Source organism: Gymnogyps californianus, chromosome 3 (genome assembly GCF_018139145.2).
Source record: "Gymnogyps californianus isolate 813 chromosome 3, ASM1813914v2, whole genome shotgun sequence".
Lineage (NCBI taxonomy): Eukaryota > Metazoa > Chordata > Aves > Accipitriformes > Cathartidae > Gymnogyps > Gymnogyps californianus.
This window is the reverse complement of record NC_059473.1, coordinates 88,272,939-88,300,523: the sequence shown is the minus strand read 5'-3', so window position 1 is coordinate 88,300,523 and position 27,585 is coordinate 88,272,939. Positions and strand designations below refer to the sequence as shown.

Below are 27,585 nucleotides of genomic sequence, written 5' to 3'. Positions count from 1 at the left end.
TTTTCCAGTTATAAAACTAGAAACTACATGAAACTCCCAGGAGAAAGTATTCATACCATTTCCAGTCTTCTTGTCATAGCAGTTAAAAAAAGGCAAAAACACAACAAAACACCTTGCAGTCAACCCTGCCAAAGGGTCATCATATAAAGATCCCTTTACATGGGAAAAAAAAGCAGCCTCACAGCCTGTACGTCAAATTAGCAGACACTATGCTGAAAGACTTTTCACTAGCAACAGAACTTGTTAAGTTCAAGTACACGTAAATGAAGACAAGCCAATTCTGGCAACTGCAAGAGTAGTTCTTCAAAAACATGTTTGCAAAAACCCAGACACTGTTCCCCTCCATGAAGTTTTTTTGGGGGGAACATTCTCAGCGCTGTGATACCATTTATTATAAAATGCTATTTTTAAGATGTTCTGAAGGTAACTCCTGTTCCTGCCATTAAACTTATATTATGTGGCTTATAATCTCTAAAACAGGAAGAGGGGGGAGCATTAATTCCCACAAACCAAACCTCTTGTTTGCAATAGCAAACAGGTAGCTTAATAAAATTTTCAGAACCAGAAACATAATCCAACTATTTTCAGAAAATGTTTATTCTAAGATGACCACTGGGAAATGAATCATCATACTCTGAACTGTTTAACTTGTGAAGTCCAAATGACATTAAGAACTGCCACTCACTGTTTCAATATTGCACTTTTCTGATAGAGTGCAAGAAATTAAGACAGTGAAGCAGTTTGCTTTATTTTCTGCTGCAGAAAATGATCTAACTACTAGACAGAGCTAACACTTCAAGAGTTTAAGTCTCAAATGTTTCTTTCAGGACTCTAGTATGTGCAACATCCCTCATTCTGACTGCAAAAACAAACAACTAAGGCTAGGGCAAATTATTTCCTATTTTGTCAACGTAAGATGAAGTACAGTGATTTAATGGTAGCTGTGTATTCTTCCTCTTCAATGATCTTAAGATGATTTAAAAATACAACTTTTACTTTTCAATCAACTTACCAATTTCAAAATAAGGTCTACGCATTTGTTTTATTTCAGTCCATTCATCTTTCTAGCTTCTTTCCACATATATAAAATAATGACTGAACTTTATTTTGGGACAGATTTTAATCATTCTTCACCTGCAACCATAAAACTAGTACCATCATTGCTGGGACAATGTTTCTTCAGTTACTGAGAACTCCAATCACAGGGGAAAAAATAGTGGTTATTGGTCTAGTGAGAAGCCTGAAGTATGAAGCATAGCTCATGGGTATTGAAGGTAAGAGCACACATCAGTACTTCAAGTTTTCACCTCCAACATAGCTCAATTAAACAGTAAAGCTGGGGCCTTAATTGGACTCCACTTACCACTGTTTTCATTAATGTGAGAGTTGAAAGCAACATGGGCTTCAAAGAGAAAAAAAGCACTTTTACTTCAGCCACCTCCCAACACCGCCCGCCCCCCCCCCCCCCCCCCCCCCCCCCCCCCCCCCCCCCCCCCCAGTTACTAACATACACACTGCTTTATATTTTACAGCCCACATAACATTCATGTTTCACATCTTTTTACATGGGGATAGGTCAATTTCCAAGTAGTATTCAAATACAAATGAAAATCTCCTCAGGAAATTCCCAAGCAAACTGCTGGAAAGGCTCTCTATACTTCTCCTGTTCCTTACACTGGTAGTCATCCTCAGACAGAATACTGAGCGAGGCAGACTTTGTCCCACTCAATACAGCCATTCTTCTGAGCATCAAACACCACTTTGTCCTCCGGAGCCTGCAGGAAGTTTGAGACAATGGCAGAGAAGTACTGTCTTCATAGCCCTGATAGCTCAACTGGACTATCAACTAAAAAGCCACATGATGTTTGAAAGAAAATGGAATTCATCATTTTACTTTTCCAGTTTATATCCTCCAAGGGAAACAGACAAGGGCAGACAAGCAAAAATGCTTGTAATACTGATTCTAATAACAAGTACAGAGAATGTAAGTCATTGGACACATTTACATAGCATACGAAGGCCTCCATCTGTACTCCACTCACCTGAAATTACCATTTATCTGTTAAATTCATTCATACTCCAGATTATAAATCAAACTTTATCCTCTGAACTGTGGGAGGGGGTGTGCAGAAAAACTCCTGACCCAAAGTCAGGGTTAAATACTCTCCAATATAGAGAATACCCTTCATTGGTGCTCGCTCTGCTGTGTCCATGTTTGACTGTCTTAAGGAGTCCCTTTCTCTACCAACCATTACTTAGTTTCAATACCCGGTTTTAAATTGGTAAAACTCATACCCAAGCTTTATATGGCAAGTTTATACAATTAAGAGCTTGCAGCAACCCTGCTGAAGCTGGCACACGATATAGCTGCAGCCAAGGCAGCAGACTCCTCTGCAGGCTGGTAGCCTGACAGCACAGCTTACACTGGGTTTCTGTTCACTAGGATCTGTTACTTCAAGCAGGCTTCACACCCGCAAATGCACTCACAGTGCAGTAGCAGTGGGGGTGCTGTGGCGAGATAACCACTGCTGGCTTAGTTTCGCTCACTTGTTTCACTGTAAACTCTGTTTACAGATCTACAGCCTCCACCAGCAAGACAAGTTCTTCAGCAACAGACAAGACATCCCACCTTAACAGGGACCTCATTACTTAAATGGTAGCAAAGCATTTATGCAGAGCTGCTCATGCATCTTCGTCATGGTTGCAAGGTACTCCTCTTGCTTGTAAGCCCACCACTCATTTAACTCAAAAAGCTCCGCTTTTTTTGCCCAGTTACTAAGACCGATACATGGCAATATTCCAGAACAAAGTTTGTCTAACCATTGATTTCCCGGACCACAGCCCAACAGCCATGTGACACTTCTACGTTCAACACTAATGATGGTTAGTGCAAGATTTCACCAGACTATTTAAAGCACAAAAAAGCGAAGTGCTTTCATGCTGTTTACTGCACAATCTTAAGCCAAAGCTTTAAATCTAGCAAGCTATTTTCTAAAACTGAACTTTAATGAAGTGCTTTTGCAGAGAAATCTCATGCCATGTGTTCCAAACGTGTCACAGTGACTCTTCACAACTACATCTCCTTACTCAAGCCACTTGTATAAAACAGACTCAAAAAACATACCAGAAGAACTAAATCTGCAAGTGGTTTGCAAACACATTATCCCCCGCCCACCAAGAAAAAAACCATTACAAGTACTATTCTTTCCATCTTAAAATTACTTATGAAAATTGATCTCCCTACATCATTTTCACTAGTCTCATATTCCAAAACCTCTAGAGTATGTCATGGTTGAAAACATTTGTTCATTTTTGTAAACATCAGACTTTCTGTACTACTAATACACATTTTTCATTGGTTACCCATCTTCTGCAGCCCTAAAGCACAAGAGCATTCATACAAAAAGGTCTGCAGCTAAATAGCCAATATGCCTTATCAGTGGGCACATCTACTTTTTACTGTGCCAGGCGAGAGGTACATCCTTTTCATGATTCAACACTGCTCCTGGAGACAGGCCTCCACCACCTGATATGCACAACATTATTCCCTGGCACCCTTTATCTAATACTGTCAATCCTAGACCAGAGACCATCCCCAAGGAATGTTTCAGAACATACAGAACAAGACTGATGTGAAGTACTTTGGGTACCTGAAGTGTCACCCACAATCCTGAAGCTTTATCTCTAGTCTTTTATTTGATCCCAGAAATCACAAGATGAACTCATTCTCACCAATTTCACTGGATATACACATAGCAGTATCTCCTTAAAAGCTTCCATATGTCACATTAGCATCAGCCCAAAGCATAAAAAGATGGTACCTTTACACTCCAAAAAGCATGCCACAAACACACTCTTCTGACCCTGTAATGCAAGTCGCATAGCCGATACTTTTAGAGTATCTAACACAGTACTTACCAAATAGCACTGCTGTATTACCCATTTCTCTGGTCTTCGACATCTTTTTTTCTCCAGAAGAGCCTGACCTAGCTAGGACTGGCAACTTTCTGACTTACCATCCAAGCAGCTTCACTAGATGCTGTCAACAGCACCCAGACTTTTCATAGAACTGCAGTGGACAAAAGATGGAGACTGGTCCCTTCCCACTCCTGAAGTGCATAATCACTAATAAAGTTTATGTTGTCCAGGAGTCACTTGCACACAACATGGAATGTCACATGTCCACTATGTGCTGTACCAGTCAGTGCAACAAGGCAACATTGCCTTTGTAGCTCTTGCAAAGTACAAGCTGTCAAGGAACACTGTGGTGCAACTACAGACCTGATGTGCAACAGCTAGGTTTTTCACACCCTCATCTTTATTCAAGAAAGAGCATGTACAAAACATGGCACATGGAAATATCTACTCTTCTCAGTAACATCTGTTAAACAGAAATAATAAATCCTGTGGAAAGCAACAAAGGGAAAGCCGTTCTGTAGTAAGTTTTTGCAGATTCCGATACATTCAATAGACTGATACACACAGTTGCTTGCTGAAAAGGAGCAGCCTTTAGCCAAAGTACCTGGTTATTGCTTATTAACAATAACCAAAGCATAGGAGATGCTCAGTGAGCCAATACACTCCTGGAGTTCAGTCAGATCCTTAGCGTACATTTTAGTAGTCAGATGGATGCTTGGTTTTGACATTCCCAATGCTTTAGGCACTGCTACTGGTAGTGTTTTGCACTTCATGATACTGCTTAGACAGAAAGTTGGGCTTTTCATGGAATTTGTCATTTAGGAATAGGCACATTCCATGAGCTACTGGAATTCCTCCAACTCTCCAAAGGAAGCTCCAAAGGAAGAGAGCTACTTGCATCCAACACTGTCATTTTTGGCTGCAGCAGACTATAGTGTAGTTTTTCTGTATTTTGGTGCATTTTGAAATGACTCAGTAACTGTAGCTCTAGCAATTTTTAGGTATCATGCCGTTCTCACGTTTCTTCCTTTATAAAGCATTCCTGACAATTAGGTTTGAGAGTGATGCTTTAAGGCAGATTGCATCTTACATACATAATGATGTGTCTTTAAAATCCAATTTACTTGGTGACCAATTTATGATCCCTCATTCCTCTATGGAAGACTGCCAGTTTGCCGAATACAGCAAATACGCTGTTACTGTGATACAGCACCATTAGTTTTCAAGTGACTGCTCAAAGCACAACTTGCAATGAGTGTACTCCCTTCTCCCACTACTGACCTTTTTCCCCACACAGCAAGCAGGTAACATTGACAGCGTATTCCTCAAAGGGCAGTTCCACTGTTGTGGTACTCATCTTTTCATGCTAAAGTTGCAGCCCATAAAACCCCAATTCCTCTCTCCCTCACTAGATACAGACAGCAATGCAAGCTTTAGACCTTGCCTTTTCTGTAACCATGACTTTCCTCACAACACCTGAATTTCTTTCTTACAAGTGTTTCATGTTTATGCTTCCATACCACCATCACCTCATCTACTCCCTCCTATCTCCTGGAGGACACCACCCTCCAAAAGCAGACTCATTGGTTTGAATGTGTACCCATTTTGCTTTCTCCCCATCTTTACAGGGCCTACCTGTCAGTTCCACTGTTTTGAGTTATTACAGATCTTCAGTATCAGCAAGTCTGTATGCCCTTATGATATTTTAAAACACCAAATACTCTCACGGTTTTTTCATGTGTTGAAGCTCAACACATTTCCCTAATATTGCTGCTATCCTTCCTACAGAGGGCAGCTCAATGTTCGGGAAAAGTGCTATTTTAAATATGCAGAGACAGTGATTTTAGTTCACACGCAGTTTCTGAAAACAGTATCTACTAAACAAAATTGCAGCAGCTGTTTCAGCAGGCTTTTAAAAGCATGGCATCCCACTCCAAGTCACAAAAACTCTTCAGGTGTTACACTTCCTTCCAGTTACAGATCATCCACATGTCAGGCAGCACTGACAAAGTGTTCCAACTCATCACTGGAAAAAGAGAACAAGGTCTAAGTAAAATGGTTCATTTGAGGGAGAAACTTCAATTTGCAAGTAAGCACACAACACTTTGTATACATTATGGTGCTACCAATTCTGTAAAAAACCTAAACCCCCATAGACATTGTAATACTTTTCAGAAAGTTTAAATAAAATCTTTTGGTCTCGTCTCAGATTCCGGATCCGTATTAGGTTTTTCAGCAAGGAATTCAGGTTCGGGATAGGATCATCACAGATGAGACAAAAGCAATACAGAACACATGAATTTAACAGGAAACGTACTATTGTTCTATGGGGTTTCTGATTGCAATACAAAGATTAAACATTCATAATGTACACTTATTTCAAAGTTTGCATGTAGGTTTGAAAGCTAACCAAGGTTAGGCACAGCTATCAGTACACATTGTGCCTTGGGGAACAAGTGTTCTTAAATTCCAACTATATACAGAACTAATTACGATACTGTCTTGGTTTCAGCTGGGATAGAGTTAATTTTCTTCTTAGTAGCTGGTACAGTGCTGTGTTTTGGATTTAGTGTGAGAACAACATTGATAACACTCTGGTGTTTTAGTTGTTGCTAAGTAGCGCTTATCTCAAGCCAAGGACTTTTCAGTTTCCCATGCTCTGTCAGCGAGGAGGTGCACAAGAAGCTGGGAAGGAACTAGCCAAAGGGCTATTCCATACCATGGAACGTCATGCCCAGTATATAAACTGGGGGGAGTCGGCCGATCACTGCTCAGGGACTGGCTGGGCATCGGTCAGCAGGCGGTGAGCAATTGCATTGTACATCACTTGTCTTTTCGTCAGTTTTATTTCTCTCTTTTGTTATAAACCTTTTCATTACTATTATAATATTTCATTTTATTTCAATTATTAAACTGTTCTTAGCTCAACCCACAAGCTTTACTTTTTTTCCTGATTCTCCTCACCATCCCACTGGGGGGCAGGAAGAGTGAGCAAACAGCTACATGGTGCCTAGTTGCCAGCTGGGGTTAAACCACAACATATACCAACTTACCATATCAGTTGATCAATTAAATGTATCAACAACTGTCATAATACAAAAATTCCCTGAACTGTAAGCAGAGTTACTTTAGACTTAAAATGAGAAAATGTTTAGAAGCTTTCCAGTTACATACCTCAATAAGCTAAAAGCATTTGTTCCTACATTTTTTGGCCATTTTCCTGTCCAAACAAAAAAAAAAGACAACATTTATTAGTTCAGAAAAATTTTCTTCCATCACTCAAAATACAACTTGCCATCTATTCAGTCTCTCATACAGAGTAAACGGCATTATTAACATATGTTGATTACTATCAGTACTCCGCAAGTTCTGTGAAACTTAACTTAGAAGTGTAGTCATGCCACAGTAAGATTTATTTTGCTTCTCTTGCCCAGCTATTGCTCAACTTGGCTATGAACTATGACAGGCAATTAACCAATCACGTATAATCCCCCCTCTCCTACCAGAATCAAAAAGTTCATTTCTGAAAATTAGCTAATACCTGGTTGTCAGCTTCTACCAAAACATTAAAAACTGCAAAAGCTAAAATCCACCAACAAGCAAACATTAACTAAAAAACTGTATCCAGACCACATTCTTCTACATACAACTCTCCTGCAAGCAACAGGAAAATTGAGACTACCTCTGAACTAGAACTGAAAGTTCAAAAAACCGCCAAGATGGATCATTAAATGTTTCACCCTGTTTTCCATAACAGATACACATAAACCCCACTCCACTTCAAATATGCCATTTGTAATACAACGGTTTACATGTTACCTCCCGCTTATAAATGGGGTTGACAATAATGCAATTTTTAAAGCAGTCATTTAAAAATTATCATTAGTTATTTAAACCAGTTTTGCTGAGTTTCAAGGTATGTACAGACTACGAAGCCTATCATCTTCAAACACTTCACCTGTTCTGGTGTTAGTCTAAACTCAGAAGTCAGATTCACATGTGTTTTTCATCAAAAAATCAATCAGGTTTGGGACAGGTTCTTCACTGATCAGATACACCAATGGTTTTAAGCATTACTCCCACATCAAACTTTTAAATTAATCATAACATTTATTGGAATTCATACCTTCAACTGAGAAGCAGCATTCAACCATCTCTGCAAAGACACAAAACGCACTGGTTAGTTACACTAACAAGGCTTGCTACTTCAAACTTTTCTCTAGATCAGCCATGTAAGTCACTCCACCTCCTACTTGTAATATTGCCTGTCTAAACAATACAGCATTTTATAGGTAGCACTGCTGCACGAGAAGTTTCACTCACACATTTGAGCTTCACATACTGGGACAAAGCCTGTTCTTCAAAAGAAACTGCTGGTAGTTAGCAAGGTATTTAAAAGTACCTTTCTTAAGGAGTGGAATAAAATTATAGATCTTGTAGTAAGACAGGAAAATTAGAACTTCTCCTCACACTTTAGATTTTAACTTCCTAACTAAGACCAGCCTGTGGATACTCAAGAACCAGTCCAATTAAAGTGGATTTCATTGAAAAAGATTAAATTCAGATACTTAGGTAAGAATGAAGTTCTTGGAGAAACTACTAGAATACTCTTGATGCACACTAAGCATTCATGAGCATGCTTTTTGCCTGCTGCAAGTATGTTACACTAGCCCTTCTGAATTAGTTTAGCTCTGGAGCTGAAACAGCTTTACTATAATTAGAATTCTTTATAATTCACCACCAAATTCCACCTTTAATCATTAACATTACTTTTCCTAAATGCTCACATCTGAGTGAGCCCTAAGTTAACAGTCCTAAGAGGGTCAAAGTGCAACCATCATCACTAGCTTTCAAACACCAGCAACACTTCCTTACTAGGGCACTTCTAATACCTGGCTAATGTTTGTTATTTATCCTGTCTTATAGTGGGTATCTCAAATTATAGGGGTCTAACACTTCCCTCTCTCTCTGCACTTTAAAGATGCTAGCTTTTGCAACAGCACATATCCACATCAACATGGACCTGAGGCGAGTTTAAATAATGCACCAAGATCCTTATGCACAACCTGGAGCATGGTGGCATCTAGCTTGTACGCAGGGACAGTAATAGAAGTAACACCAACTGGGATAGTGACTGAAAGATTAAGTGACTTTTGAAAGAATTAAGTGGTTTCATCTCAGTAGCCAGATCCGTATGAAGTTTCTCATCAACATATCAGGTTTGGCAGTTTCATCATGATTCACCACTTATATTTAAGTGACTGGGAACTGTAACACAATTCATACATTCATATATTCCACAAAATAAGCTTTATGTCTTTCATACGCAGATGTACTGAAAAGGGAATACATTACAACTAAAAAAAAATTTCAGCTGCTGAATCAATAAATATTACCTCTATCTGTTGCACTACAGTTGCCAGGAAATCTGTCATCAGGATGCCTGACATTCCCATTATTAGAAACCGTTCATGCCATTCTAGAAATTTGAGTAAAATAATTAATTACAACATGTTCATGTATAATATAGCACAACCTATTAGGAACAACCAAGTTTTACTCTTGTGGATCCCCCTTCCTCCCAACCACTGGTTGTAAGCATTTGAGTCAAACTGAACACAGATCCTGAAGTTACTTTAGCATTTCCAAAAGGTGAGAATATCAACTACACTCTTAAAAAATGAATACACATTTTTATCAAAAAATTGGAACCACATTTGCCTGTTTATATTAACAAGCCTCCAGATGTCCTTTGTTTTCTTTGCCTAAACATTTTCTTATACTAATCTCCCGATAAAGTGCAAATTCACAATTAAAAGCCATCTTGAGGTAATCTTTTCAGATTTAGTACGAACACTTCAGACAGGTGTATTTTACCAGCTCCTCCAACAGTGACCCAAAGAAACTATTCACCAACTCCCCAGCCTACACAGTTCTAGAACACGTCAAACATGCCTGAAATACAATGTACCTCAATTTTAAAGCTAATGACAGACCTACTAATTTGATCACACATATATTTTGCTAATCCATTTATCATATTAATTTATCCCCACTGATCATTCAAAACATACAGAGCTTTCAGGAAAATCCACTTGTGTATACCAAGTATTCTTCTAGTTCTGACAGTGCTTCCATGAAGTGCTAAAATTGAAATTAAACAAAAGTTATCACTAAAAATTCACTTTTTCATACAACAATTCAATATTGGTCTAGAACAGTCTTCAATACCTGACAAGTTGAAATTTTGTATGCGCTAGAAAAAGTTACCCTGACTTAGTTTTGGACTCCTTTGCAACCATTACGATGTCTGAAGAACCACGACGTTCAAGCTTCTACTTCAAAAATATTTATATGAGTGGCCATGCATTTATTCACAATGTAATACTACTGTCTGTCCATAGTTTGCAGCATCATTACCTCAATAATTACATTCAAATACGGTCATGTACGTAGATTCACATTAACTCTAATACATGCCCAAGGCCAGACAGCTAACTTGCACCATCTCCAAAATCAGTATAATTTAGCACAAGTTAACAAAGTGATTCATCATGTGGGTCTTCATGCTTATTTAAATGCCACAGCAAAAGAAACGAAACTAAGAATAACTGACCTAAGGATTGACCTTAACTCAGCGAAGAGCACAAAAAAAAATCATCAAATAATTACTCATCAGTTTGATGGCGACTATGAAAATGCAACGTACTGTAACTTGTTCTTCCTTTTTGTCCCACTCAGTAGCCATGAAGATGACAACCCTCTTGCACTTAACACATTCCATACTTTTGACAGACAAAAATATGGAAACCAAGTAAGAAATGGAAGCATTTATTGTCTTGATCAACAATAGAAATGTAGTGTTACTTCTAGAGCAACAAAATTAAAAATTCCAGAGCCATTACCTTAATCCTTCTGTACAATGTATTGCACACCACTGAAAACTTCTTCTCCATCACACCTAAAAACAAACAGTAAACAAACTTAACACTTGCAATCAGCAGATTATTACCAGGCCCCCAAGTAACACACATTATGAGACAATGACCATCAACAATCTCTCAAGTCTCAGAAGCGATAACATGTTGAGTACATAAGTCTTAAGTTTGCAGGAGGCCTTTTAGAAAGCAGCAAGAAATGCAGCCAGTTTTAAGTAACAAAGGAGTTATGAGTTACATCCACTTGAAATACCATATTAAAAGCACTGTAGAAATAACTGCATGTACCCACTATTAAACTTCAGTCCAAAGGTTTTTTAATGAAAATTCATCAGCTCAAGGTTTCAGTCCTTTAAGTATAAGCACTGATTTCAACTGGTTTAGAGAATTCAGTTTTCACCACATAGCAAGTATTTAAATCTACCAAATCAACCAGCCAAAGAAACACATGACAGAGTATTTGTTTTCTCATATACAATACTTAAAATATGCACATTCCAATAATTTTCTCACTCTTTACTACATAGATCAAAGAAATGTAGCAAAACATTAAAGATAACTTATAAAACATGTTTTGTTTCAGATTACAAAAAACAGTTTAAGGTATGGAAAATCTCAAGTTAAGCTTGCTTATTACACCCAATAACCAAGGGTTACTAACAGCTTGTACAGATTCAAAAATTTACTGTTCGGTAATCTAACACGTGATTCAGGCTATCATTAGACAAGCTAATTCAACACAGAATGAATGCACCCGACAACTTCTGACTTGAATGCAAACATCTCCTAATCTTTGCTTGCAGATAAGAGTCTAGAATCCTAGCTATATTTTTTTATTGTATTGCCTGTTCTTCCAGAAGTACTACAGCTCAATGACATTAGCATCACAAGAGGGGGAAAAAAGGCATCCTAAGGCCACAGGAAGTTGGGGGGGTGTATTTTTTTTAATTAAATCTCTCTTTATTCTGCTGTCTCATTGCCTAGCAAAAAAAAAGGAAACATCAATAGTTACAACGTTAAAGTAATCTCATGATTCACATTCAAAAAACATGCAAAGGTTGTGGTGTTTTTTTCTTGGCACGATATGTGGATTTTACAGTAACTATGTTTTTAAGTCTTCTGTTGTAGGACAATTCCATGATGCCGATGGCTGAGCCCTCCAAAACACATACAGGCAACACAAATGTGTGCACCAACCCCGTCAAATGAACAAGGCAACTCCACCTTATTCATGGAGCCCTAACCTCTCACTACAACACCTCATTCTCGTCGTGATGTTTAGGCCGACTTCATTCACCAGCGTTAGCCAACATTTGAAGCGCTAATTCAAACGACAACCGAGTGAAGTGGAAGGCTGCATCTCCCTGGCAATGGGCTGCTCCCAACCCCAGCAATTAAGAGCTGGCGCCACTGGCGGGCAGCACTCGTTCATCAGCCCCCGAAGGTACCCGACACGGACCCCCCCCCCCCCCCCCCCCCCCCCCCCCCCCCCCCCCCCCGACCGGGCCGGCTAGCCATCAAAATGGCGTAGGCCAGGCAGCGCCTCGCCGGGCGCCGCCCGCACCAGGGCAAAATGGTACCCCGCCGCCCACGCGAGACGCCGCCGCCAACTACCCATCCCAGAGTGCCCCGCGCCGCGGGACACCACTTCCGGCAGGGAACCGGCCACGCCGCGCTCCCACCTCCCTCTCCGCGGAGGCGCGAGGCCTGCCGGGACCCGTAGTCCAACCCCTCCGTCCCCCTCGCCGCCGCAGCGGGGCGGCGTACACCGCGGCTGCGGCCCCGCGGCTGCCTTGCGCCTGGCCCTACCCGCCCCGCCCGCGGCTCCAAGGTGCGAGCCTCACCCGCCAGCTCCAGCCTCAAGCACTACGCGAGCGGCGCCGCGGGCGAGCCTCCCCAACAGCCAAGCATAAAAAAAAAAACCCCAAGAAGCCCGGGTGCCCCTCCAGCCCCGCCCGGGAAGCAGCCCTCACCGCCGCCCCAGCCGCCTTACCTCCCACGACGGCCGCTCCGCAGGAAGAGGACAAGCGAGAGGGCGCTCGCCAGCTTTATATGTACGCTGCGGGGGTGGGAACGAGGCTTGGCCCCGCCCCTCCTCCCGCGAGCCGAGGGGCGGGGACCCGGCGGACCTCGCGCGGGGCCGCGCCTTTCTCGTCCGGCGCGCGCAGGGGCGCGCGCCCGGCCTTCCCCCGGCTGTGGAGGCGTTGAGCGGGCCCGCGGCCGCTGACGTGTTCCCCGCAAGAGTCCGGCCGCGGCCCGCTGAGGGCGAGGGGCCGGGCAGCGCTTCGGTGCGCCCTCCGGCCGCTCCCGGGCGTGAGGGACCATCTTCGCACCCGCTGAGCGGCGGTGACTGAAGCCGCCCCGCGGCGGGAGGCGGCAGCCGGTGCCTGCCTTAGCCGGACTCCTCAGCCCGGGGCCTACGCCGCAGGCCTTCCGCAGCCTAGGGGGACTGAGCGGGAGGCTGCTGCAGATTTGGCTGCCCGCCCTCCGAGCAGGCGGGAGCGCAGAGGCGGAGGGGAACAAACGGGAGGGGGCTGCCCTCTCGCTGGCGATGGTGTGCCCTGAGGGGAAAGAAGGAATGAGCACTTGAGCCTGGCTTTTGATCCCGGTGCTGTTTATATATTTTGCATTACAGGGTTTTTGCATAAAATGCAGAGCTAGCAAGCGAAGGCAGGAACCTGCTACAGCTCCACCTCCCAAACTTAGGAAAATGTTTTTCATTGAGTACTTATTACCTCTGTCTTCTGTTACAGTTCCCTAGGGCTCCAACTGGTTAACCTTCGATAGTTATGCCTGAATGTTTCAACTTTCCTTCGTCTCTAATTAGATGTTTCTGAAACCTTACCCACACGCACACCCTTTCCCTTTTTGGAAACGGCACGCAATGCTTTACCCCTGTGTAACATTAGGAGTCATCAGGGCTGAAAAATCTCCTCTTACCCACAACAGACAAAAAAAAGAGAACGCTTTCTGCAGTTTTTCACTCTGGAAAGTCTAAGGATGCTGTTCCACAGTGAACTGAAGAGTGGGCTCCCCCAGTCGCAGCACAGCTTTAGCCATTGGAAGTTGTACAGTTGCACCTCAGTCAGAAAGCGGCTTAGTCTCCAGCTGAGTCGGCCCCTTGTACTGCTGTGGAAGTGCTAGTGAAAGAAGTAGGAGCAGGTATCTATCTGGGCTACAGTGGGGATGGCAGGAGCTCTACAGCCTAGATGGTGTTTAAACTGATGTGAAACCACATCCTAAATTCTCATCATATTTATGGAGGTTCTCACTGATTGTTTATAAATAGTCTAACTTTTGTGTCTGCCTGTTTATTGAGAGGTTTAGTATATCAATCAACTTAGTTGAGGAAATCAGGAAAAACAAGGAAGGGTGAAGAAAAGCTCAAAAAATTGGTATTTTGACAAGTTGTTAAGAACACTACAAAAACCGATGGTCCACAAGATGGACTCTCAATAGAAGTGTGTAACTGTTGGGAATGGATAAGGGAAGTCTAGAAAAGTGAGCTGTAGAGTGCTAAAATATCTGGCAATTTTATTCCTAAAATTATTGAGACTAATACTACCAGGAAAACTAAATAGTTGACAAATTTTAAACATGTTTTCTTCTGCAGCCCACGGCAGGTGATGACACTCGTTTTCTCTCTGCTTTTCTTCTTCCACATCCCATTTTACCTGTCTGAAATCCTCCTCTCGACTGCAAGCAGGGTGACCCAAATGGCAGACTGCAAGCTGCAGCCGGCCCACCACCTTTTCTGCTGTAGAGGCATAAGGAAAAATGTCTACATGCTGCCTTTTTCTCCCAGTGCCTCCTACCTGCACTTGTTTGAGCTGCTGTTTCTGTAGGAGAGAGCGTGAGAAGCTATAAACATCAGGGTATAGTTGCTCGTGCTTCAGGCAGGCTCAGCAGCAGAACTTGGGCACAGGCAAGCAGTTTATGCCATTGTTATCTATCCCTGTGACTTATTCAAAAGGCCCCAAAACTGAGGTTTACCACATGGCACTGAAAATGTTAACCCGCCCTTCCTTAGTGACATCAGAGTTAAAGATAAGCAAAGTAATCGCAGCCATTAATCACGACTCAATTAGCCCTAAAGAAAGAAGGCAGCTCCTTACCATTCCTTTCCTAAGTGCTAAATGATAACAACTTTTCTACAGCGTGCTGTGGAGGGCTTTTACGTATGGTATTCTCTCGAAGAATGGAATTTCTTCTCGGGGCAAAAAACAGACTCATAATTTAAGCCCAAAGTACATTACATAAAGCATGAACGAGTACTATTTTAGTTTGCAATTGATAATAAGAAGGCTATAAATAACGAGGTGACTAAGGGCCTGTCCAGGGCTGTGGGGTACTGCTCTGTATTGTGAGCTTTGCAGGAGAAACATGGGTGTGCACTTACTGCAGGGAGCCTTGCACCTTGCAATGGTACCGCACACCAGCTTTTGTAACTTGGCAGAAGAAACTCTTCATCTCTCTGTTAGATTGTAGGGTACAGGTTTACTAGCAGTGCCTGAATGCACATTGCGTGCACACTTTTTATCCCCAAAGAAATGTGCCTCGTATTTCTCAGCATCACCTAAGTCTGCTAGCACTGGACGAGCTTGTGGGTCAGGTGAAGTACATCTTTATTATAGGTAGGCAACAATTACAATTACAAGGCTGAAAAAAGTTAACCAAAACAAAATAAAAACATACACCACAATTACAGATTGTATTTAAAAGTAAGGTTCCTTCTTAGCTGCCTGCCTTTCTCCTTCTTTAGGCTTCCACATCTTTAACCTATATCCCAGGTGTTGGGATGAGGGTGCAAGCTGTAGAGCAACACCTGATCTCAAACTCCACTCCCCAGAGGGATCCTAAGGCTAGTCTGAACCATAAGCCTGGTTGCCATAAAGTGTTATTTTATAGATGAATCGCTTCTGAATTTAGCTCACCACACAGCTGCACATTCCTGCACAGTGTAAGCACTGGCAGAAGGGAGTGCTGGTTATGAGACAATGGGGGTGTACTGGCTTGCCTCTTTTGAGGCCCACACATATGTATGAACGGCTGGTGGTGTGGCTACCTCCAGGGCTCTTCAGCTCCAGGCAACTCTCTCCGAGTTCTCTTTTCTTGTTTTAAATGATTTCTTTCTCTTCTTGTTCTTTCTCTTTATTTCTGTCTCCCCCCACTTCCCTTCTGTTCCTATTTTAAGTCTGGCTTCCTGGATTTTCTCCAAAAGCTTTGCAGCTTTGGTGACTCACATCTCTTGGTTTGGTTTGGGGTTGTTACCAGTGCATCCTTTGGGATGCTGAGTTCCCCTCCCCTCTCACCTTCCCAGCAGGAAGTCTATTGTATGCAGCTTTAATTTCTTCCTTCTCAGAACAGATAGTACTCATTGTAAAATCCTGAGCTGACTTTGCCATATTTCACATTATGCATCATAAAATGCATGAGTTGGGAAACAATTTCATTTAGCTTATGATTTTGGCCCTGTTTTTAATGTTTTACAGAGGCCAGAATTCTCTGTTTAAACGTCTTCTCAATTCTCTCTCTTTGAATTTTTAGTCACTTTAGTGTCACAGAAAGATGAGCGCTTTTTTTTATGATAAATGAGATCATAAAAACATTAGAACAGCTGTACAGGGTCAGACCAGAGGTCCACCCCCCCCAGTATCCTGCCTCCAACTGTAGCCAAAAGTAAATGCCCAGGGAGGGGAGTAGGGATAGAAGAAGCACGTAGGGATCCTTTCTTGAATATTTGCCCAGCCTCTGGGAATATAAAACTCAAGAGACCGCCTAGAGGGTGGGAGCTTTTTTGTGTGTGTGTGAATGTAACAATCCTCCGTTAGCTTGCTACCCATAAATTTGTCACCCATGAATTTGTCCAGTCTTCCCCAGAGCCTTTGTAAAATTTTAGCATCCACAATAACAATGGCAAGGAGTACCACAGCTTAATTAGCATTACAGGAAAATGCACCTCCTTTAGTTTGCTTTGTACCTGCTGTCTGTTAGCTCATTGCACAGTTTTAGAAGAAGCAGTGGGCAATCCATCCCTCTGCAGTCATCTCCTCATTAAGCCCCCCCCGCCCCGCAATCTCTTCTTCAGGCTGAAGAAACCTCATTTACTTAATCATTCCTCATATGGGAATCAGTTCGTACCTTTGACCTTACTCTCATTGCCCTTCTCCAAACTTTTTCTTGTTTCTTTTTGAGATGGGAGTCCCAGGGTATACACTGTATTCAAGAAGCAGGTACAACATGGGCTTATGCAGAGGCGTGATGATGTTCTCCGTTTTCTTCTTTGTTCCCTAGCACTTCCTAAACTTTGGTTTCCTTTTTTGACTATCGCTGTGCATGGAGCTGACGTTTCCATAGAACTGCCTGTCATAACTGCAGGATCTCACGTCTGAGCAACAAAGGTCAGAGCCCATCATTTTACATTTGCTGTTGTGTTTGCTTTTCTCAATGAGTAGTACTTTATATTGATCTGTGTTGAATTTCATGTGTTGCTGTTATACCTACTCAGTTTTTTAAGCTCCTGCAGCTATTTGTGCATCAGCGATGAATGATTACTATTTTTTTTACCCCTCTGCATACCTTCTTTTTCAGATCAATTCAGTAAGATCACCAGTACAGGTCATGCAGATTTCTGTGGTATTCTTCTTCCACTGTGAAAATGAACCATTTACTTCTACCCTCTGTTTCCTATCTTTTACCTCTTATCCCATGTCTGCTTAGTTTGCCTAAAATCATTTGCTAAGAGGCTTTAGGGAATCCGTGCACTAGATCATGTTATCACATGCTTGCTGATGAGAAGCATGACATGAGTTTACCAAGCGTTCTGACTTGCCTTACAGATCATATGTATCGAGATGCACAGTAGTTCTACTTTTTATATTAAGTTTTTACCTATTTGCCTGGTACAGATGTCAGGCTTAGTGGGCTGTAGTTTCCTGGATTTCCCTAGGACCTTTTCAAAACATCATAATTGTGTTTGCTACTTGTCCTTCTTTAGCACCAGAGCAATTTCAAGTGGGAACTCACACACCACAATTAGCAGTTCACATGTTTCACTGGGTTCCTCTAGAGCATCATCTGATCCTGTCGAAACTGCAGCATCTTCAAGAAGTTTGAAGCAACTTCTCTGATGAATGCCTCAAAAGTTGTGTGGGGAATTTCCCCAGATCTTCCACACTGAACACAAGAGCAAAAAATTAATGCAATTGCATGGCCTAATTTTCTCTGAAGAGACTTCCTGCGCCTCATGAATTTGAAAAGGGATATGTTATTAGTTTTGATAGACTAAACACTGTTATACTGGCACGTGCTGTTGCGGGCTTCCTTTTGCCCTTTTTCAAGTCTTTCTTGAATGGTGATTTTGTGCCTTCAAGATAGTGTTCTCAGTTTGTCTTCATACCACTTGCAAGGATTTAACATGCATAGATGTTCCTTTTAGTTTTGTTTTTAACAAGCATCTTCACTTTTAGGTATCTCCCCTTTCTGAAGTTGAGTACAGCTGTGGTGGATATTTGGAGTTTCTGCTGCAAAGATAGAGTATCTAAATGTACAATCGTTGCTTATACTGACACATTTGGTTTATTGTCATAATCTAATCAGTTTCTATATGGCTAAAATTAACGGTAAAGCATAACTAAGCTTTATACAAGAAAAAAACCCAAAGCCTCCGCACTTAGTTACTTAAAAGGCGCAATAAAGTTGGTGTAATAAGACAGCCAAACTAATCAATATTAATAATTTTTAGTTAAATTAGCTATTTTTTCCTCTGTTTACCAAGGTAAGTCTGTGTGCTGTCTCCAGGAATATGTATTTGTAACTATTTTATTGTTTAACAGAAGCATTCATTATCTTGAACTACAGCAGCATTTCAGTATGCCCAAAAATACTTGAGGGAAGTTTCAGTCTGAGTCTTTGTTAGTGCTTGGGAACATCATCTTTCTCTCAGTGTTCAAATCTCTTCTATGTTATTCTGCATAAACAGCATATTACTGAAAGATAATATGCTTCATTTAGTTGCTGCTTACCTTACCGGCTTTTGCTCACCCTTAAGAGATGAGATGAAGAGGCTCAGATGAGATGAAAGCATTGAAGTGGAAGTACTGTGGAAAGATGGGAGAAGAGCAACCTGCTATTTAATATTCTTCTCATAGTTATAGGATCCAGCCGTTAATTAATATCACTTGCAGTCACTTCATTCATTAACAAGGCATGAGGAAAAAAAGACTTTTCTGTCATATTTATACAGCCTTGACAAATTGAATGTCAAACTCACTCTTAAATAGGAAATATATCTTCACAGTCCTTAACAAGAGGCTGCCTATGGTTCTCAGAGAAGACAAGGCTGCTGAGCTATTTGATTTTTTTAACCAAAACTGTTCTTAATATTGCCATCTTTCAGAGGCTTGCTTACAATTAAAATATCCTATAATCGCACCCTATACAGAATCAGGAAAAACAACATGTACTCAATTTGCTCTTTCTAAAACCAAGTATCATGTGAACTATTACAACAAAATAGGAGTTGTAGAACTGCATTCCAGTATCTGGAATTGAATCTGGATGTGATAAGTACAGATCTCTGGGTAAGAAAGTGGCACTCCCTTTGAAGCGGAATTTTCTTGGAAGCTTCTTTAACTGCTTGGAGTGTTTCATTTGATAAAGTAAGAAAATAAAAGATGCATACATATTATTTTACTTATAGTATATGTATTAAAACACACAAATATTTTTTTTAAAAATAGTGAAGATGTAGGAAAATGTAACTGCGTTACCTACAGTGCTAATATATTAATTTTAATAGATTGAATTTTACATCAAGGCTTCACTTTGGGTGGTGCATAAGTCTTTCCTTCTATGAAACTTGCGTAGACACAGGTATTTCTCAAATCTTTTATTGTAGAATTTTGTTTCCATGTTGTTTTGTTCTTAAAAATAGCAAGCTTTTCAGGACAGGGTAGTGTGTTAGCAAGCTTTGTGAGTGTATCTTGCTCTTAGCGGCTCAGTTCTTCTCATACAGGGAGAGATCAAACAGCACTTTCTATAGATTTGTTTTAACTTTACAGTTAAGTAGAACTTACGAGCTGCTGCTGAAAGGGATGACCTTGTTCTTCCCTCCTCCCCTGTCACTACTACAGGCTTACCATCATGCTGCTACAAGCAACTACCTGATGCAATAGAAAAACATTTTATTTTATTTTTTTTTTTAGCTTTAGTTTTCTAGCCACCTGAACTGACTCACACTGTGACCACCTAACCACTAGATTTAACAGAAGGGAAGTGGTGGGAGCACACACCCTGGGCTGGGGAAGAGTTGAGCAGGGTGATGTCCCCTGACAGCAGCTAATTCTTAGGCAGCTATAAATATGATGTGAAACTTCATGCTTGATCCCTCCAAAATGCAGTGTAGCACCTATTTGACTATGCCTGAATGCAAGAATTCTACCATTAAAATAAACAATATTTGAGGTTTAAGAAGTCTGGTCTTCTACTGTTTGCTGCTATTTACTCTTGTACTGTAAGGAAGAAACCATATCTGTCTAAATACAATTAAATTATATGGACAGTTGATATTCAGAGCAGTACAGCTTATGGCTGGCCCTACTAAAGAGCAAGACAATTGTGATGCTCTGCCCTAGGATATGTAAGATTGTCTGGTTTTTGAAGGTGGTGGGCTGTGTTTGTAAAGAACAGAAAGAGGAGGGCAGCATAGTTAATCCTATAACCATGATAATATTCCTTAAAAAACAAAAATCAGCCATTTCAGTTGTGTAAATAATTTGTAAACTTGAAGAGAAGGTAAACTAATGTATTGCTGACTTCCTAGGAGGGAACTCGGAGCATTGCAAATTCTTACCGTGTACACAAGCACACGTTCCCTGTCCTGATGTTCCTGACTGGAGCTGGTAGCTGAGCTCCTGACGCTGGTGGGGCTGCGTCCTTCTGTTACGATGAAAGTACTCAGACAAGGTGCCTCCTGCTGAAGGCCCTCCTACACTCTAACCTGCTTTGCCTGGTTGTGCTCTCTTGCATATTCCCCAAAACTCAAAGGAGCTCACCCAGGCTCTCTGGGCAACAGGGGGAAAGACCTGGGCATTTCAGAAGTTGCATCCTCTCTCTGCCTCGTCAACAGCAGACAGCAGAATAAGACAACGCCATCCTGTTTCCCGGTCCTCAGTTTTACATATGCTGTGCAAGGAAAGTATGGGACAAGGCTGCCACTCCTTGTCAGCACTGGGGACATGCTCTGCTTGGCTACAGAATATGCAGCTAGTAGGCAGATGAGATTTATTTATGTGGTTCATGTGACAAGAAGCAATTGCTCTGCCAGAGGGAATGAGCACACAGTGTTTCTAAACACAGGGCCCTTGCAGAGCAGAGAAATTGCGTTATGAAGCTTGAGCTGGGAGCCTATTACAGACATGAATCCTCTGGCGCTCCTTAATCTGCAGTTGCTGCCAGAGTCTCAGGGTGCACTCCCATCAGCATCCTTTGCGATCCCTGAGCCAGGCCCTCTTGGGAGCCAGGAATGGATGACCAGGAGATGCACTTGCTGAGATTCTCTATTCCTTCTCAAAAAACAATGCTGAGGGAGTTTTCAGAGAGGCCAGTGATCAGATCTGAGAGCAGGCCACCAGGGAAGAGCAGTTGACCCTCAGCCTCATCTGGAGCAGCTCCTAGGTGGAAGCCTTGTGGTGTTGCGCAAGATATAAAAAGGTCTGGCCACTACCTGGTCTTGGGAGGGGCAAGCAGCCCACTGCCCACGGGCAGCCCGGTGTTGCGTAGGGGAGGTCAGGTGCCAGATGGGGGTGGAGAAGCTGGTGAGTGGCCCTGGTAGCTGCATGCCCAGTGCAAATCATTAACACTTGCTATAATGCAGCTGACTATTCCCACAGGAGCTGGCACAATTGCTGGAGTTACTGTGTGGCCCTGGCTGGTGCCAGTTGCCCTGCACCAGGGTGATGTCCAAGATGAAAAGGCCTGGTTGCATACAGACATGTTGAGTATTGCTGTCCTCCTTGGAGGGATCATATCCCTACCAGATAATGAAGTTCCTTCCCTGTCAAGGACTCTGCATCACAGTGCATGGGACACTTGGTACCTGCTTTTTCATATTCATCTCCTAGACCATCTATAGGAGATACCATCCCAGGTTTCTTGTAGGTGTCTTAAGTGTTTCAGTCTTGACATGGCCTCTTCTAGCTGGGGGCATCCCACTTAGGCCATATGGCAATTCCTGACATTGCACTCATATGGGAAAGAGTCCACCAACAGCTTTTGATTGATATATTGGCTACAGAGCCAGGTGATACAAATGTTACTGATCCATGGACTTGGCATGATACAGCCTTTCTGCTCAATTCAATAGGAGCTGTGGAGCAATTCTCTACTCCTCTAAAACAATGGAAAAGCAAAGTTCCAAAGAGAACTTCAGAAGCTACCACACTGTGCTATAAGTTGTATCACCTGAATTAAAAAATCCTTTGATGATGGTGCTCTATTTTATAAGAACGAAAAAGAAACTTTCTAAGCAGTATTGAAGAAGGAAGCTCATCAGTGCTGCTTTATGCTGTCTTGTCAGATAATCTGCCTGAAATTATGCTAGTTCATTGGGCCAACACAGCATTTAAAACAACCGTTTTGTCACATTTCTTTAATTTTTCTTTCTTTATTTTTCTTTCTCTTCTTTACTTGGGTTACTCAAGCGTGCACTTAGTCTTGCGTAAGTAGATATGAAGAGAGGAGTGGATCTCACTTCAGGGAATGTTAATTGATATGTTTCATTTCTCTTTAAGATCTTGCAGTTTATTGGCATGGTTAAGTAGTTTCCGTGGACTGCAGTGGGAGTTTGTGACACAGCTTGATTGTAGGGTTTGTCTCTTACATGCAAGTAAGGGATAAAACAAGATAGATCTAGCATAATGAATACATATTATACTAGGAGTGTCCAAGCATTCGAAAACCTTATCCAGCCCACCAGACTGGCTGTAGGCAGAAGCAGACTAAGAAATTACACGTGTCCTCTCCTTCCAGGAGTCCTGTGAGCCCAGCTCAATACACCCATCTCCTCCTGTCTCCCCACTTTGAGTTACCACAGACCACGCTAGGATCTGCAATAACTTGTTCTTACTTTATACCCACATTTCTGCAACAGAGGCAAGACTCACCTCCTAGGCACTGGGAGGGAACAGCATGCAGAGGGGCAGCCTGTGGCTCTTGCCCATGCTCCTCCACACCCTGCGTAGGATGGGGCCGTGGGCTTGCGCACAGTGAGAGGTTTCTCAAGGTTGCAGCAGAAGAGCTGGTGAAGCAGAAATGCGCTGTAGGATGCTGCATGACAAGACAAGAGGCTGAAACCTTGTTTGAACACGTAAGCAATCTGTTTTGTAACGCTGATCAGACAGGTACACCTGACCCACAACCAGTCTGAGAGACCGATGCTTGATACAGGAGTGGATAAATTTTCCCCACTTTGTGATTTCGGATGGGATGACCATTGAAATCATTCTCCTCTAAACACCAGAGGGCACTCCCACCTCACTTCTAAATGACTTACAGCACTTGTAAAAGGAAGTTCTTAATGGAACAACACAGAATTGCAGCTGCTCCTTTGTACATGCTTTGATAACACAACAATCACTATGCATTTATAAGCATTTTTAGACCATGCATTGATAGGCCATATTTAAGAAATGTGGTCTTGGTTTGATGCTTTCTCCAAAATAGTATGTATGAAGAAAACATTGAATTTAATCCTTGATCTCAATGAAGTAAAAAAAACCTTGTATGTCCTTGTAACCAGAATTGCATTGAAACTGGGGGACTACAGACTACTTTTGGGGATTTCAGGTGCATTATCTCATGGAAACAGAGACGACTTCTTTTGTCTACAATAGCAAATTCACTAAGAGGAACTACAGAAAGGGGGAATGAGATTTAAAGTTGTTATGCTTGCCAACACTCACATGTTTTCAAGTAGAATGTCGGTGCTCTATTCACATAAGTTTCCCTTATCCACTCGCTCTTGTCTGCCTGGTGTGTTATGCTATCAATGCTTTGCACACTCTAGTCACTTACTTACACAAGAATAAATGTATTTTAAGCTTACCCAAGGGCCTCAGCTGTTGGGATCAAAGTCTCACTTGATCAGTCAGAAAGGTTTTAACAGCTTTTTATAGTGTCCAGCACAGTAAATGAAAATCTATGCTTGTAAAACAGAATTTTCTGTACATTTTAAAATACAAATAAAAACCATAAGTACTTACTTTTTAAAGGGAAATATAAACATACAAATGCAAAAGTCCACTGTGCTAATTATCTCAGTTTAAATGCTTACATTTCCTTCACTCAGAGCGCGCTATTTGGTATGGTCTAAAGCTTTCCCATGGGAAAACAAATTTTAACTGCACTTTTAGCCTCTTCACATTCTTTCTACAAGGTGTTTTTCCATCCCATTTTTGTGTAAATGGGATGCACTTTTGATTTTCACTTAGCAGTCCCCTCCCGGTGAAGGCTGTTCTAGTCCCTGTTTCCTGTATGAGACAGAAAATGTGAGGCAGTGGAATAAGGAGCGGGGTGGGAGAAGGGAGGCCTGGCAGTCTTCAGTGGGAGATGGCAGATTTGTGTACGTGAGTCTTGTCCAGATGCGCTTGGTGATCTTCCACTGCGCTTCTTACCCCTTCTTCTTACCCTCACGCTTCTTTTGATCATTATGAGCTTCACCACCAATTTCTTAAACAACTCTCCCTTTGGCCAAGAGGTCTGATGTCTCTCGTTCACAACATTTTTGATCTGGGATGCTGAAAGCAAGGAGCAGAAAAAGGAACAGCACCATCTAGTTTTATTACTTGACAGCACTCTGGGGGAAAATTTGTGGGAGTAGGAGTGTAAAGTACTAAAATAAGAACTATGGAGAGTGCTGGCATTAAAGGCATGTGGGTATGTGCTGTGGACTCTTGCATTGCATTTTGTCTTCATGACACCACTTTTTTATTTTATGGCCCAGCAGATCCATAAACTCATACCTGACTACTTCATAAAGCAGAGAGTTAAGTATGGTTTGAAAAGATTAAAAACAAGTAAAGTGTTTGTAAAGTAACTTCTTAGAAAAATATTGAGTCTAACTGAATTTTCTGTTATCAGTTGCCTCTCCAAAGAAATCTGGTTTAAAAATGCACATTTTGCCTGAAACAAATGGAGTAGTGACAGATTCTTCTGGGTCAAGGTGCTCATTTTATTTCCAAGCATGATCTTTTCCTCAGAAATAGCAAATGATTTGTAAGTAAGGATGTTTCTGAAATGATGATCATAAAAGTTGACTTTTAGCTCTGTTAATGAACCGTATTGAAGAGGCTGGCTGCTCTATAGAAGGCCATCTCTGCCAGCACCAGGAAATTTTTCCCCCAGTAAGGGTCAATAGTGATTATTAAAACACAAGAAATCAATTTGAAATGCTAGTGACCCTCCCATAGGAGTTTTTTTTCCCCCTATAAATGCTCATTTGCGTGTTTGGCAAAGTTTAGACAGGAGGAGGAACTCATGGTACGTAGTATAATTTGAAAATATACTGTATGCTGGTTATGAATCTGGCTGTCTATGAGAAATTCTTGTAACTAATTATTTCAATTATTTATTATCTCTAATTATTTGTTATCTATTTATATTTATTTCTATCTATTTCTGTTTATTTACGATTGCATTGTAAGGCCCATACCTCCCGTCCTCCATGGCAGACAAACCCGTTTCCCAGTTATTTCTGCTGCCTGTCGGAGAGAGATGCGAGGTGCTCTGGCAGGTTTGGAGGCATGTTGGTGCAGAGTGACTGACTGATGGCTGCACTGCAGATTGAAAGGCTGACTGGCACTTGCATTTTCTTCAGGGAAAGATGACTGCCATCTCTTTCCTTTGAATGCAAAGTCCAGGAAAACTTTCAGGAACTTAATAGGAGCTCATAAGCCTCTCTCAGGTTTGGTCAAAATTGGTCAGTGAGTTAACAGGTACCTAGGAGAGATCAGCCATCCAGAACAATTACGTGAGCCCTGTTATTTTGGGAAAGCAAATCAATTTTTACTGGGTTTTCTTCATGTTGGTTCCACTGCATCAGGACAACTGAGAAAGAATTTTAGTAACTTTTAATGACTCTTTTTCATAGTAGAGTTTTTATCTTCTGTTACTCTAAGGGTCTCAAATGGAAGTGAAATTAATCTCACAGTCTCTCTGCAACTCTAAAACAGTGGATACAGTCATCCTGAAACTGCCGTGTCAGGTCCATTGTGTGGACTAGTGCAGCCAGCGGACCTATGTAATGACTAGATAAAATATGCAGCCACTGGGGATGCAACTGTTGTCACATCAGCTCCTGCTTTCATGACACCTTTAAGGTGTAACAAGAATAAAATAAAACAGCGTTACAACCACAAATGCTGTGTGGAAGCTTTTTTACTCTGTCTTTGGGCTGTATATGGAAAACTTTGCATTTTGTGCAGGCAGCTCCTGGTGCACAGGGCGTGCTGCAGCACAGGGGGGGGAGTCCTGCGGCACCAGAGGCAGCGCGGGGACACGCTGAGGCCAGTGCTGTCTGGGGATAGCCAGTCTCGACAACTTAGACTCGGTAACTTCCAATTGTCAACTGAGCTGTAGCCATAAAGAGTTAAACTGCTCTCTGCCGTTAGGCTTCAGTTTTGGATGTGTTTAAACAGTACAGGAAACAATCACTCATGAGAAAACTTGTGAAATGCTGAACACCAAAAAGGTTTGTTTAAATCATATTTGCAAGTAAAACAACAAAAATGTTTTGCTTATAGCATTGGTGGATGGTAGCTTAAAAAGGTCCTGAAGCTAGATCCTGAGAGGGATAAGTCCTGAATCTCATCCACGCTTGAAAACATGAGTCAAATTGAATTCCAGACTCTTGCATGGCTGCCTGCCCGGAGAAACCTACCATGGTTAGTGACAGAGCAGCTTCCCTCAAATAGTGTGGAAACCATCCAGCGGGCAGAGAAAACTGAGGATGGATTGTTTTGAAACAATATACACATGATGCGGAGTATTAGTGTACTTGACTGTCTGTACAGAAATTTAAGGAGCGATTCAAGGAGGAAAATCAGCAAGAAGAATTAAATGGAAGATTGTGAAGCAATGGCTGTAGACAAAACCTGCAACAATAATTCTCATTAATGGAAGGAAAACTTGATTCATGTCATTTGTGTAGTATGAGAATCGGACAGAAAGAGAAGACTTAAAAGTGTTCCAGTTTACAAATATATTAACTCCAGCATCTACTGACACCAGAAGTCCTTCAACTGACTTTACTAGACCTTTAATCAAAACTTATGTCACTGAGAAATACCAGAATGGAGGCAATGGGTGAGCATATATAGTCTGAAAAATAAGAGGCAGTGCTCTAGCCATCTGCTGCAGGTGATCACCAGCAAAGGAAAAGTGTCTGAAAAGCTCCTGAAATTCCAAATGAAGCATCCCCAAAATGCTGTTGAGCAGAAATTTGTCTTGAAAAGTAGGACTATGCCATGGGATCGTCTTTAAGGTTCTTGGTCATTTATTCTACCCAGATCCTCACCCTTTAAGGATTTTAGTGCTTTTGAAATCTGTCTTCAACAAGGAAACTAATAGATTTGGACATCAAGGGGTAAAAAAAGGACTTTAAAATATAGCTGTTAGTTAAAAATCTGTAAAAGTAAAAATTTTTAACTGTTGATGTAGTTGGACAGCATTC

At 41.6% G+C, this 27,585-nt stretch overlaps 1 long non-coding RNA gene and 3 other non-coding genes across 5 annotated transcripts; all 4 read right to left on the bottom strand.

Moving 5' to 3' along the window:
* Positions 1 to 4,296: 4,296 nt before the first annotated feature.
* LOC127014885 (uncharacterized) lies at positions 4,297 to 10,881 on the bottom strand. Of its 2 annotated transcripts, none has more exons than XR_007766233.1 (6): positions 10,824 to 10,881; positions 9,993 to 10,062; positions 9,315 to 9,397; positions 8,045 to 8,074; positions 7,093 to 7,138; positions 4,297 to 5,944 (listed from the first exon to the last, which is right to left on the bottom strand). It is a non-coding gene; the product is annotated as an uncharacterized LOC127014885 (long non-coding RNA). The 2 variants fall into 2 exon arrangements; XR_007766234.1 differs by having other exon boundaries at positions 10,024 to 10,062.
* Positions 6,121 to 6,191, bottom strand: LOC127015353 (small nucleolar RNA SNORD50). Its single transcript, XR_007766331.1, has one exon. It is a non-coding gene; the product is annotated as a small nucleolar RNA SNORD50 (small nucleolar RNA).
* On the bottom strand, positions 7,896 to 7,968 carry LOC127015355 (small nucleolar RNA SNORD50). The gene has a single exon (XR_007766333.1). It is a non-coding gene; the product is annotated as a small nucleolar RNA SNORD50 (small nucleolar RNA).
* Positions 9,093 to 9,159, bottom strand: LOC127015354 (small nucleolar RNA SNORD50). The gene has a single exon (XR_007766332.1). It is a non-coding gene; the product is annotated as a small nucleolar RNA SNORD50 (small nucleolar RNA).
* Positions 10,882 to 27,585: the final 16,704 nt, after the last annotated feature.